The following is a 10,722-nucleotide window of genomic DNA, read 5'->3' as shown; positions in this document are numbered from 1 at the left end:
CATTGAGTTTATTCTCACTACCGTTCGAAAAAAAAAAAAAAAACATAGCATGATCCCAGTGCGAAGGAAATTAACGAAGAGTAACAAACAGACAGAAATTCTAAGGGAACAAAAGTCAACTGGCTTTTCAGGTGATTTCCAGAACGTTCGTTCTTTCAACACTCGTGTCTTGTGTGCATTGTGCTGTGGATATATGGTTATAATTCTACTATTTTGGAATATCTATTGGCATTCAGAAAACCTCGCAAGTTCCAAGATGCCCGATTCTGAAAAGCATGAAAGTTAATCTTTCTTGTTTAACTTAAACATAACAAGTGGTATGTGTGATTTCGATGACCACTGCTCATATCGATACAATAAAAAGTTAGGAAAGATTAGCTGATTTTGTAAAGTACTATCTCCCATAAAGGGGATAGACGTAAGCCATCGGATCTGTTTAAGTTAGGAGAATGAAGTAGAGTTTCACATGTTTCTTTATACAGGAGTTCCATGAGAAACTGACTTTTGTGAAGAACTCTTGTCTTTCTCCAATGAACTCTGTGTCTAGTGAAGATGGCATGTTCTGCAAGTCCAGACTTTTCAGGTTTAAAGTATTCAATATAAGATTGGTGTTCTTCTAGCCGAATAGAGGCAGATCTTCCCGTTTGTCCGAAATAAGATAATCCACAGGAGCACGGAATCTGGTAGACACCTGGATGATTAAGATGTGGGAGATAGTACTTTACAAATCAGCTAATCTTTCCTAACTTTTTATTGTATTGATTTTTTTTTTAATTTTTAAAATTTTTTTATTTATTTATTTTTTTATTTTATTTTTTTTTTATTTTATTTTATTTATTTATTTTTTTAGGAAAGTTATTGACCTTTTTAGTTATCTTACACCAGCTATGTCAGTTATTGTTTAATTTGAGCTTAATGTACTGAAGATGCCTGTTACACACGGGCAAAAATTATACTATTAAATAATCTTTGTACGTGAGTTTTTTCCGTTATTAATTTTGTATCGATATGTCTACTTACGGTATACCTCTTTTAAAACTCACTGCTCATATGTTTTGGTAAGTGCAATTCTAATTCTGAACAGTTTTTCATAAGAATAATCATAGGATACATACATTAGAGAGTATCACTATGGGGTACATTAGCGAGTTTTCATGTTTAAATGTGTGTAATTGAGGGAACACCAGCATATAATTAATTATTCAGAAAATGTCTAAATGCTGCCACCATCTCTCTTGACTCTAAACTAATAATTTCCATACTCATCTATTGACAAGAAACGTAAGTGTGTGTGTGTGTGTTTCAGGGGAAACCATTCCAGCATATAATTAATTATTCAGAAAAGGTCTAACCAAGTTTCTAACACAGTTTCAACCCTTGGTTGAAACTGTGTGTGAGTTGAGCACGCTGGTAATGAGAAGTTCCTTCGGAACGATAAACGACACCCCGTCGTGAATGTGTTAAAACTAGGAAATATATAGTGAATGTTATGACAGTTTCAGATATTATGGAATTCGGTTGAACAATATTAGCATTTGAACTCAACAATTTGTCTGTTGCCTTTGTCTTTGGGTCGCGTGATCTTTTGTTAATGCCGCACCAATCATATGCACGATTTCATAGCTGCTCTCTCATGTAAAACAAAAATAACTTGTACTTATTCTAATAATTAAAAAAAATTGAATAATTTATAAGCGTATAAATTACTAACCTGTAAATCGTTAATGTGCCAGCAAAATTCTCGAACGTGCCACATCTGGCAAATGTTCCATAGGTTCACCATCTAGGTCCTAGAGGATGCATGTACTCTAACAATGAATCTGTATAGGAGATAAAACCTAAGTGCACCAATAATAATAAGCTAATCCCTTTTATTTTCTTATAGGGATTAAGCAAAGACTTTTAGCCCAATCTAGCCTTTGGAGACTGAGTAGGCAATTCAGTTTCCACCGGTGGCCAATTACAGATAGCTGGCCTATGTCTATCACTAATTATAGGCGGCGAACGGCGAAGTGATCGCCAAACAAGTGATGCCATCTCTTGGTACCTAACCCTCTCAAGATATGTCACTGTCTGAAATAATATGGGTTCTATGGTCGATTTTATTGACGAAAAACACGAGTTTCCTGAGGAAAAAGCCGTTTGCACTTGCCAGATATCGACTAACTCGGGAACCGGTCGAAGAAATGCTTGGAAAAAGTTCCTTCAGATGGCGACTACACTTGAACTATAAGTCTCTCTTCGGGCGACCTAGCATAGAGGAGACAAGCGTCGTATCCACTGAGCTACATAGGCCTTAAGTGCATTATATCGTCCTAAAAATGAAAAAAAAAAATAAAAATCAAAGAGACTTCATTAGTGCAGATGGTCGTGGAAGTAACATTTTGAGATTTTACGCAAATGCTTCTTATGAAGTTTCTTAAGAGAGGTGACACTGTGTATGCAAAATGCTAATATCAATTGTTCCCCAATAGCTGAGAACGCTCAGGTTTGCTCTCATTAAGCGTTATTATGCCTTCTCAGAACAAACCTGATAAGATTTTACTACACATACACACATCATCATCATCATCATCATCAGTCATTTATGCGAATAGTTTTGAGAGTCGGGATTTGCTGTACTGTGTTTCTGCATTTGATTTCATTTCTTTGGGCCACTGAAGAAGTATTCTGATGAACCAGCTATGTCCGAGTCTAGCAGAAACTGACAACGATGTGCATCACACTATTATTTCTTACTCAGAAACATTTCTATCGATTTATTTTCCTCTACTCTTGAGATGCCCCATGGTTGGACAAAACATCTTTGGACAGCGCTAAGTACAAACTCAACTTATAAGTTATACAAGAATGTAGAATCTTCACCCTACTGTGCTTGTTACTTTATTTCTATGAACTGTGGTAATAACACGAGGCATTCTCCTCTTTGATAAAGGGCAAAATCTTTGAATTATAAACACTTTATAAATTTATGTTCTTTTATAATCCGATTTCGATATTTATTGTGCTAAATTACACTTTTTGTTGCATTTAAAGTGATGTTGGATATCACTTTGCCTTGTAAATGAAAATACTATATTTTAAATTTAAAAAAATCAGCTGTGCACAAAACCTACACCGATGATGTCTTCCCCTTGTTGTGTTGGAGGAAGGGGGGAGGGCTTGCCAATTCCAATGAACTTGTGAACCATACCGGCGGTAGCGTTCCTACCAGCACGTTTACCCAAGCCAGACGGGTCCCACTTGAGGGATCAGACAAAGATAGTTGCTTTGATTCTGCAGGTTAGGGGGTTGTGCATGTGGCCGACAACCCCATCTCATAAAAATCAGCTAGTCTGGAAACAAGTATCAAGTAATCTTCAGTGGTCAGACTTCAGTGGATATCGACCTGAGCCTTGGAATAATAGTTTACGAAGAAGTTCATGGAATCTGACAAGCATCTACACAGTTGCAGCATTTCAAGAAAAACCATACATGAATTAAATAGATATAGTCGCAATACAAGAGGTACGATGGAGAGAAGAAGGAAATCCAAAAATAGCAATAGAACCTTTTGCTGTTTTATGGTGGAAACGACTCTGATAAACATTAATTTGGAACAGGTTTCATCATTAGGGTAAAATTGTGGTAATCACTGATCGAGTTTGAAGCTTTTAATGAAAGAATAAGCAAGCTAAGGGTTCAAGCAAAATGGCTCAAAATATCTTTTATTAATGCATAACACCTACATCCGGTCTTCGATCTTCCCCCCCCCCCCTGGGCAAACCTGCATGCTACCAGACGGGCTCCCAGGTTGCGGATAGGGGAAGAGCCACCAAAGATGGTGGCTAGCAGCGAATAGCTAATAGGCAGTTCTGGACAATTAGCGGCAATACTAACAGGACGTGGTGGGTTAGTGGACAACTAAAATAACTCCATAAAATACCACAGAAGTTCAATGATTGTAATGCGTCAAGGCGAGCGTAGACTTCCCTAAGCCTAAACATAACTTATCTGCTCCTTCTTACATCTTTCCCAAGCTCTTCAAGGAAGACCGACGGTTTGTCAGATAAGCGTCGATGTGCAAACTATATAAAAATCAACTAAATCATAATGCAGCAGAAGTAATCAAAGAACTAAAAGCAAACTCACCACCAGCAGATATATATTATTACGAAAGTCCTAGAAATGACAATATGATAGGAGAGATGCTAAAATATGGGGGAGAATTGGTTGTAAAACAAATGCATAAGCTATGTAATAAAATATGGAGATCAGGATATGCCCCCGGAGAATGGAAATAATCGGTCTTGGTTGTTCTTCATAAGAAGGGCAATGCTTAAAAATACACCAATTACAGAACTGTTGCACTTATGAGATATCTTGACAAAGTGCTGATGAAAATACTTATATAACAACTGAAGGGTCATATGGAGGCACATCTTGCTGATGAGCCAGCAGGATTTCCAAAAGATTGAAGTACAGTATATCAAATACTCTCACTAACACTAATAGCAGAGAGAGCTCGAAGAAAGAACAAAACGAAGTACTGCTCTTTCGTGAACTTCCAAAAAAAGCTTTTCATGATATTGTCCAAAACATAACATGGGCAATCTTGGAATCCTGTGATGTGTGGACAATAAACTGATCTGCCTGTCGAAAGATATAAACAGCCAACCACAAGCAACAGTCAGGATAGCTGGTGTGAATGGAGACTGGTTTGCCAGTAGTCAAGGCACAGGACAAGGGGACCCAATATCACCAGTCATCATCATCACACATCTGGGAAGAACACCAGAAAAGATTAAAGAAGAAGGTGGAGGCATTTCAACAAATGGCATGAGAATAAACTACCTCTGCTTTGCATATGACATCATTTTGGTTGAAGAAGTCGCAGCAAGGCTGCAAACACTGTATGTAGAAGGAAAAAGATATGGATTAAATGTCAACTTTGAAAAAACTAAAACAATGATATTCGGACAACAGGAGTTACTGAATAAAATTACCATACAAGGATTTCAACTGGAAAATGTGGAACATTTCACATATCTTGGAGGCCACATGATGTATGGCTTTTCCCCTCCCCCCAAAAAAGAGATAAAAATTAGAATCGCCAGAGCAGCAGCTATCTTAAAAGGTATGTACAAAATATGAAAGAACCGAGGTATAAAGATACACACTAAACCGCCTATTGCGGAAACCCGCATTTTCAGCAGCATTCACTATAGATGTGAGGGCTGGGTACTCCTAAGAGAATCCGAAAGGAGGACATTAGCATTCGAGAGGAAGTGCTATAGAAAGATCTTGAGAATTATTTGGATCCAGAAAGTGAACAATGAGAAAATATATATAGACGAATACAACCAAAAGAAAACATGATCCAGAAAATAATCAAAATGAAACCACATCTGTTTGATCATATATAGTCTGACCATAGATATGTTCCGTTTTGATCGGGAGAGTACCGTTTTTTTTTTTTTTTTCATATTTCCCGGCCGTCCCGTCGTTTTAAGGAAAATGTCAATTTTGTCTCGTTTTTAATAAAAACTATCAATATACTTTAATATTGGTCAATCATAAATTATTATTCATAACTGATAATTGTATATCAACATCATGGATACCAGTAATTTGTATAACCATGGAGTCGCAATGTTCGATACTAAATATCGATATCTGCAGTGATTTATTCAAAGAAAATAAAAAATACATGTTGGTAACACTGCGCGTCTTCTGCTGCAGCGTCAAAAAAAAAAAATCAGCTAACGCCTTTTTATTCCCGTATACGGGAGTAGGCGAGGCCATTTGCCCTATCTAACTTTTGGAGACTGAGTGGGCAGTTCAATCTCCACTGGTACCCAATCAGAGATAGATGGCCCAAGGCTATCACTAATTAAGCGGTACGCAGTGAAGAGAGATGGCTCAAATGTGCCGCCATCTCGTGGTCCCTAACCCTAACACAATATATTTAATGTCTGAAATAATGTGGGTTCTACGGTCGATTTTCTTGAGTTTACAGGACGAAAAACCCGAGTTTCCGGGAGGAAAAACCTGCTTGCCCGTGCCAGAGAACGACTAACTCGGGAACCGGTCGAAAAAAGGCTTATAAAAATTTCCTCTAGTCGCCGACTAGACTCGAAACCAAGCCTTCCTTCGTGCGGCCAAGCGCGGTGGTATGCAAACGCCACACCCACTGAGCTACACAGGCTCTCTGCTGCAGCGTTAGTTTTTTTTTTTTTTTTTGTCTGTATGCTAACTGATGGCTTTGTTATTCAGAGCCGATGGTTTAAATGTCAAAGTGGCGAAACTGCAGTTTTAATGACGATCTCCAGAATGAATTCAAATTTATTAAACTGGACAAGCTGTGTATTGATGGAACAAAAGTGATATGCCAATACTGTGATGTCCTTTTCCTGTTGTTCATGGAGGCAGAAGCGACATCTATGTAGCCAGAAACATAACGATGCTGAAAAGAATTTGGTTTCAGTTAAAAGCATCAACTCGTTTATGGTGAGACGTGATGGTGATAGTGAAAGCGATAAAATTGAGCTAGTGAAGCTCTTGTTCCTTATCATACTGTGCGTCACGGTCAAAGTTTTCGCGCATATGACTACGTACCAAATTACCAACGTTTTATCACATACAAATTGGGCTAAGTAATAGAGGATTTGAATAAAATAAAAGACATTATAGTCAGTTTAGATGCATCAAACAAAAATGACATCAAAATTTTTCCAATTGTTGTGCGGTACTTTTTGCCAAATAGTTGTGTTTCAAGACCAAATTATAAACTTTATTTCCTTACTTGGTGAAACATTCGACCTACAGTGTGCTATGTTGAAGGAAGTAATTGCAAGACTTGGAAAAATCTTGAAATTGAACTGAAGAGACAGACAATGGGTATTGGTTGTGGGGCATGCATTATACATAATTGTCTCCAGTGTGTTGTTCTGCTGTTTACTAATTGATATTGATTTGTTTTGCAGTGAAAGTATACAAATACTTCAATATATACACAGTCAGAATTGTAGAACTGAAAAACTTTTGTGACTTTGCAAGAACAATTACGCTAAATTATTAGAGCATGGAAAAAAGATTTTTGTCCTTGGGTCCATCAATTGATCGAATTTTAACCATGTTTGATGAGCCCCGTTCTTAGTTTCTTTCTGTTATGTTTAGAGTCCCTTAAAAAGTTGGGTTTGTAACTACTGATGTCAAAAAAAAAAAAAAAAAAAAAAAAAACTGAAAATGATAGTAGATTCCGGAGAAATGATTGAGGCTGAATTTTTTGAGGTGTTCGAGAATTTCTATGAAATCAGCTTAGAATATGTCAAAAAGTGGAAATGCAGTTTAGGAAACACTGAGAATTTTTTCAAGTGGGTTTTACTAAGGGAGATGCCTGAATGGAAAGATATACAGGACAGCCTGAACGAGGAACTTATCGCACGTCTAGAAACAGAAGAAGCTCGTGTATTTGTTTAGTGAACGCTCATAAAATCTAGAATTGTGAGGCAGTTGGATACATGGAATAAAGAAAACATTCCTGTATCTGATAGATGGGTACAAATTTTTTATGTTATGAAAATATTCTCTCAAAAAGTGCTGTACTTCCTGAAAGTCAAAGAATAAAGTCCAGGCGTTTTTCGCTCATTTCCGAAAAAAATTTGTACCCATCTATCAGATACAGGAATGTTTTCTTTATTCCATGTATCCAACTGCCTCACAATTCTAGATTTTATGAGCGTCCACTGAACGAATACACGAGCTTCTTCTGTTTCTAGACGTGCGATAATTTCTCCTTTGAGAAATTATCGCACGATTAAGTGTTGAAACATTGGGGGGCTATGTTAGTTTAAGATAAAAAATGTGTCATGTAGTGTGAGAAGTTTTATGATAAGGTGTTGAAAGACCGAAATTTTATGTGTAAGATCACTTCATCGGAGAAATATTCATGGTACGATCGTGGTGATATACAGTCCCCGTCTACGTCTAACTAAATTTTTGTATGGATTCTATCACTGAAGAATAATGTTAAGCTAAATATGTTTCAAAATCAGCTAACGCCTTTTTATTCCCGTATACGGGGAGTAGGCAAGGCCATTTAGCCCTATCTAACTTTTGGAGACTGAGTGGGCTAAATATGTTTATGTAATAAAACTTTTTTTATCGTCTTACTTTTTCATGAATACAGAATATGATAACCACCGTCCCGTTTATGCCATCCCAATGTCCTGTTTTTGTCTCAAGGAAATATGGTAAGCCTAGTCATATACAGTATATAGAATGAACGATGAGAGAAAATTAAAAACTCTGCTGTTTGGAACGAGTGAAGGAAAGAATAAAAGAGGAAGACAAGACAAAAATGGGCGATGTCATCGTCAAATGTTGCGAAAACTCTATACACAAACTGAGTCTTCTTGCAATAGAATGCAACGGAAAAATCATATCAGGATGGCATCAAACACACGGGCGATGAACCCATGGTTGTTGTTGATTGCTGAACCTACAGATGTAGAAGAGGAAATTAAAAATAAGTTCTATGAAAAACTAAAATCAATCGTTGAAAAATTTCACTGGAAGGATATCATCATATTATCAGACGATTTCTATCCAAAAATGGGAAAGAAGAATAAATAAATAAATAATATATATATGTGATGTCATCTTCTGGTCCCTACAACTAACAGGATGTGTTACTGTCTGAAATATTTTGGGTTCTGCAGTCGATCATCTTCGTATATGTTACGAAAAACCACGAGTTTCCGGAAAAAAAAAAAAACCGTTTGCCCATGCCAGAAATTGTTTAACTCGGGAACCAGTCGGAGAAAGGTTTTTAGAAAAAGTTCTTTCACTCGGTGACTAGATTTGAACTAAAGTCTATCTTTATTTGGTTCAGCGCAGAGGGTGAAAGCACAGGCCTTCTTAAAAATAGAATAAAATAAATAAATAAATATTCGAAACCAAAGCCTTTGTGAAGAGACGAATAATAATGGAGAAAGATGAATTAATTTGGATGCATCCAGAAATTTAATAATAAGTTGGATTATGATTAGAGAACGTATACGAGCTCGTATATACAAACAAACATGGAAATCTCCTGATGGTCATACATTCAAACAAATAGACCATATCATTATCAGTGAAAGACAGGAATTTCATTCGGAATATCCAGAGCTTCACATGAGCCGAGTATGATAACGACCATTTCGTAATTGGTGCTATTCTTAAGGTGAAATTGAAGAGGCAATTCTGTTCTTGAGAGACACTTGTGACATGAAATTAAGACTTATCAACATGTTAGCACAAGAATATTTTAATATTTGCAAATATTTCAATCTGAAATTAACAGACTACAAGAACATCAATCGTACATTCTTCACAACAAATGCGATAAGTCTGGATTGGCACAACACGAGATAGAGACAAGCCACAACATTCTCTGGTCCAGGACTCGCCTTCTACACAAATGGCTATAAATTCGAACGCCTATTCAAAGAGAGTGTTGATGCCTTACTTCAACGCCCTAACTTGAATCGAAATGATTGCCTATCCTTGTCAAAAATATGGGAAAGTTTAATTCAGATAACACACTAAGTTTTCTTTTTCAATTGAGACCTAATTCTTACATTAGTCTAATGTTATCTTTAATTATATATTTATAAATTAAGATTGTTATATGAAATTGCGATTTAATATCTATAATTTATTCATCACTCTGATGAATTTTTCCTCTCTTTGATGCTTAACAATGTAACATCACGCGGCTCGTTCTACTTTTGCATGATCAGTTGTTTGTATTCCACCTTGCAAAAACGGTTCCTATCTAGCCACTGATCATAATCTGTTAATTTAAGACTGAAATATTTGGCAAATATTAAAATATCCTCGTGCTAACGTGTTGATAATTCTTATTAAACAGGCAATATTTTTCAACACACACATCAACTTAGATACAATTTTAACAAACTTTACACAACAGAAGAAAGAAGAAAATATTCGTGTGAATTAAAACAGAAATTGAAAAATTTGCAACCAGAAGAGAATGAAAATAGCGAAAAGATCTGGTTCATATCAATGATAGCATAAAAGAAAAATGAATTGGAATTCCAAGTAAATGTCGCGTAAAAATGGTTCACTGAAGAATGTGAACGCTCAGTAAAGAAAAAGAACAGAAATAGAAAGCCTGTGTAACACAGTGGAAATGCCACGTGGATTCATTGCGATATGAAGCCCAAAGAAGGACGGTTCTATGTTGGATTCTATTCCCTAACTAGACGACCGTTATTAAAAATTTCTCTGACCATTTCTGGATATATCGGATCTCCGGAACGTAACTGCGATCGTAGAACAGTCTATCAAGACCGAGATCTTCGTTGTCTGAAAAGGTTTCTACGAATAAACAGAACTTCTTGTGTGCAGCAATTGACTGAAACATTGGCGCACCCAAGGAGGGGGACCAAGGGTCCCCCCCCAAAAAAAAGAAAAAGGAAAAAAAAAACAGAAAAATTTCCAAAAATATTTTTCTAATTAAATTTTTTTATTTTTAAATTTATGTTGTGTCTTCTATTTCTATGCTACTTATGAATTAGCGATCACATAAGGTCGGAATGCCCTACAGCACTTGGGAATACTGGCCGCTATGAACGCAAAGCGAATGAAGCAGTGCTCGGGCGCTACTTCGTTTGCCCTAGCTGGACCAGAGGAGATCACTGGTATCATGTATTGGCGATCACTGCAGATGCT

This window comes from Typopeltis vanoorti, chromosome 5 (assembly GCF_054136105.1).
Source record: "Typopeltis vanoorti isolate ZY-2024b chromosome 5, IOZ_Tvanoo_1.0, whole genome shotgun sequence".
Taxonomy (NCBI): Eukaryota; Metazoa; Arthropoda; class Arachnida; order Uropygi; family Thelyphonidae; genus Typopeltis; species Typopeltis vanoorti.
Note: the sequence above shows the minus strand (reverse complement) of the source record.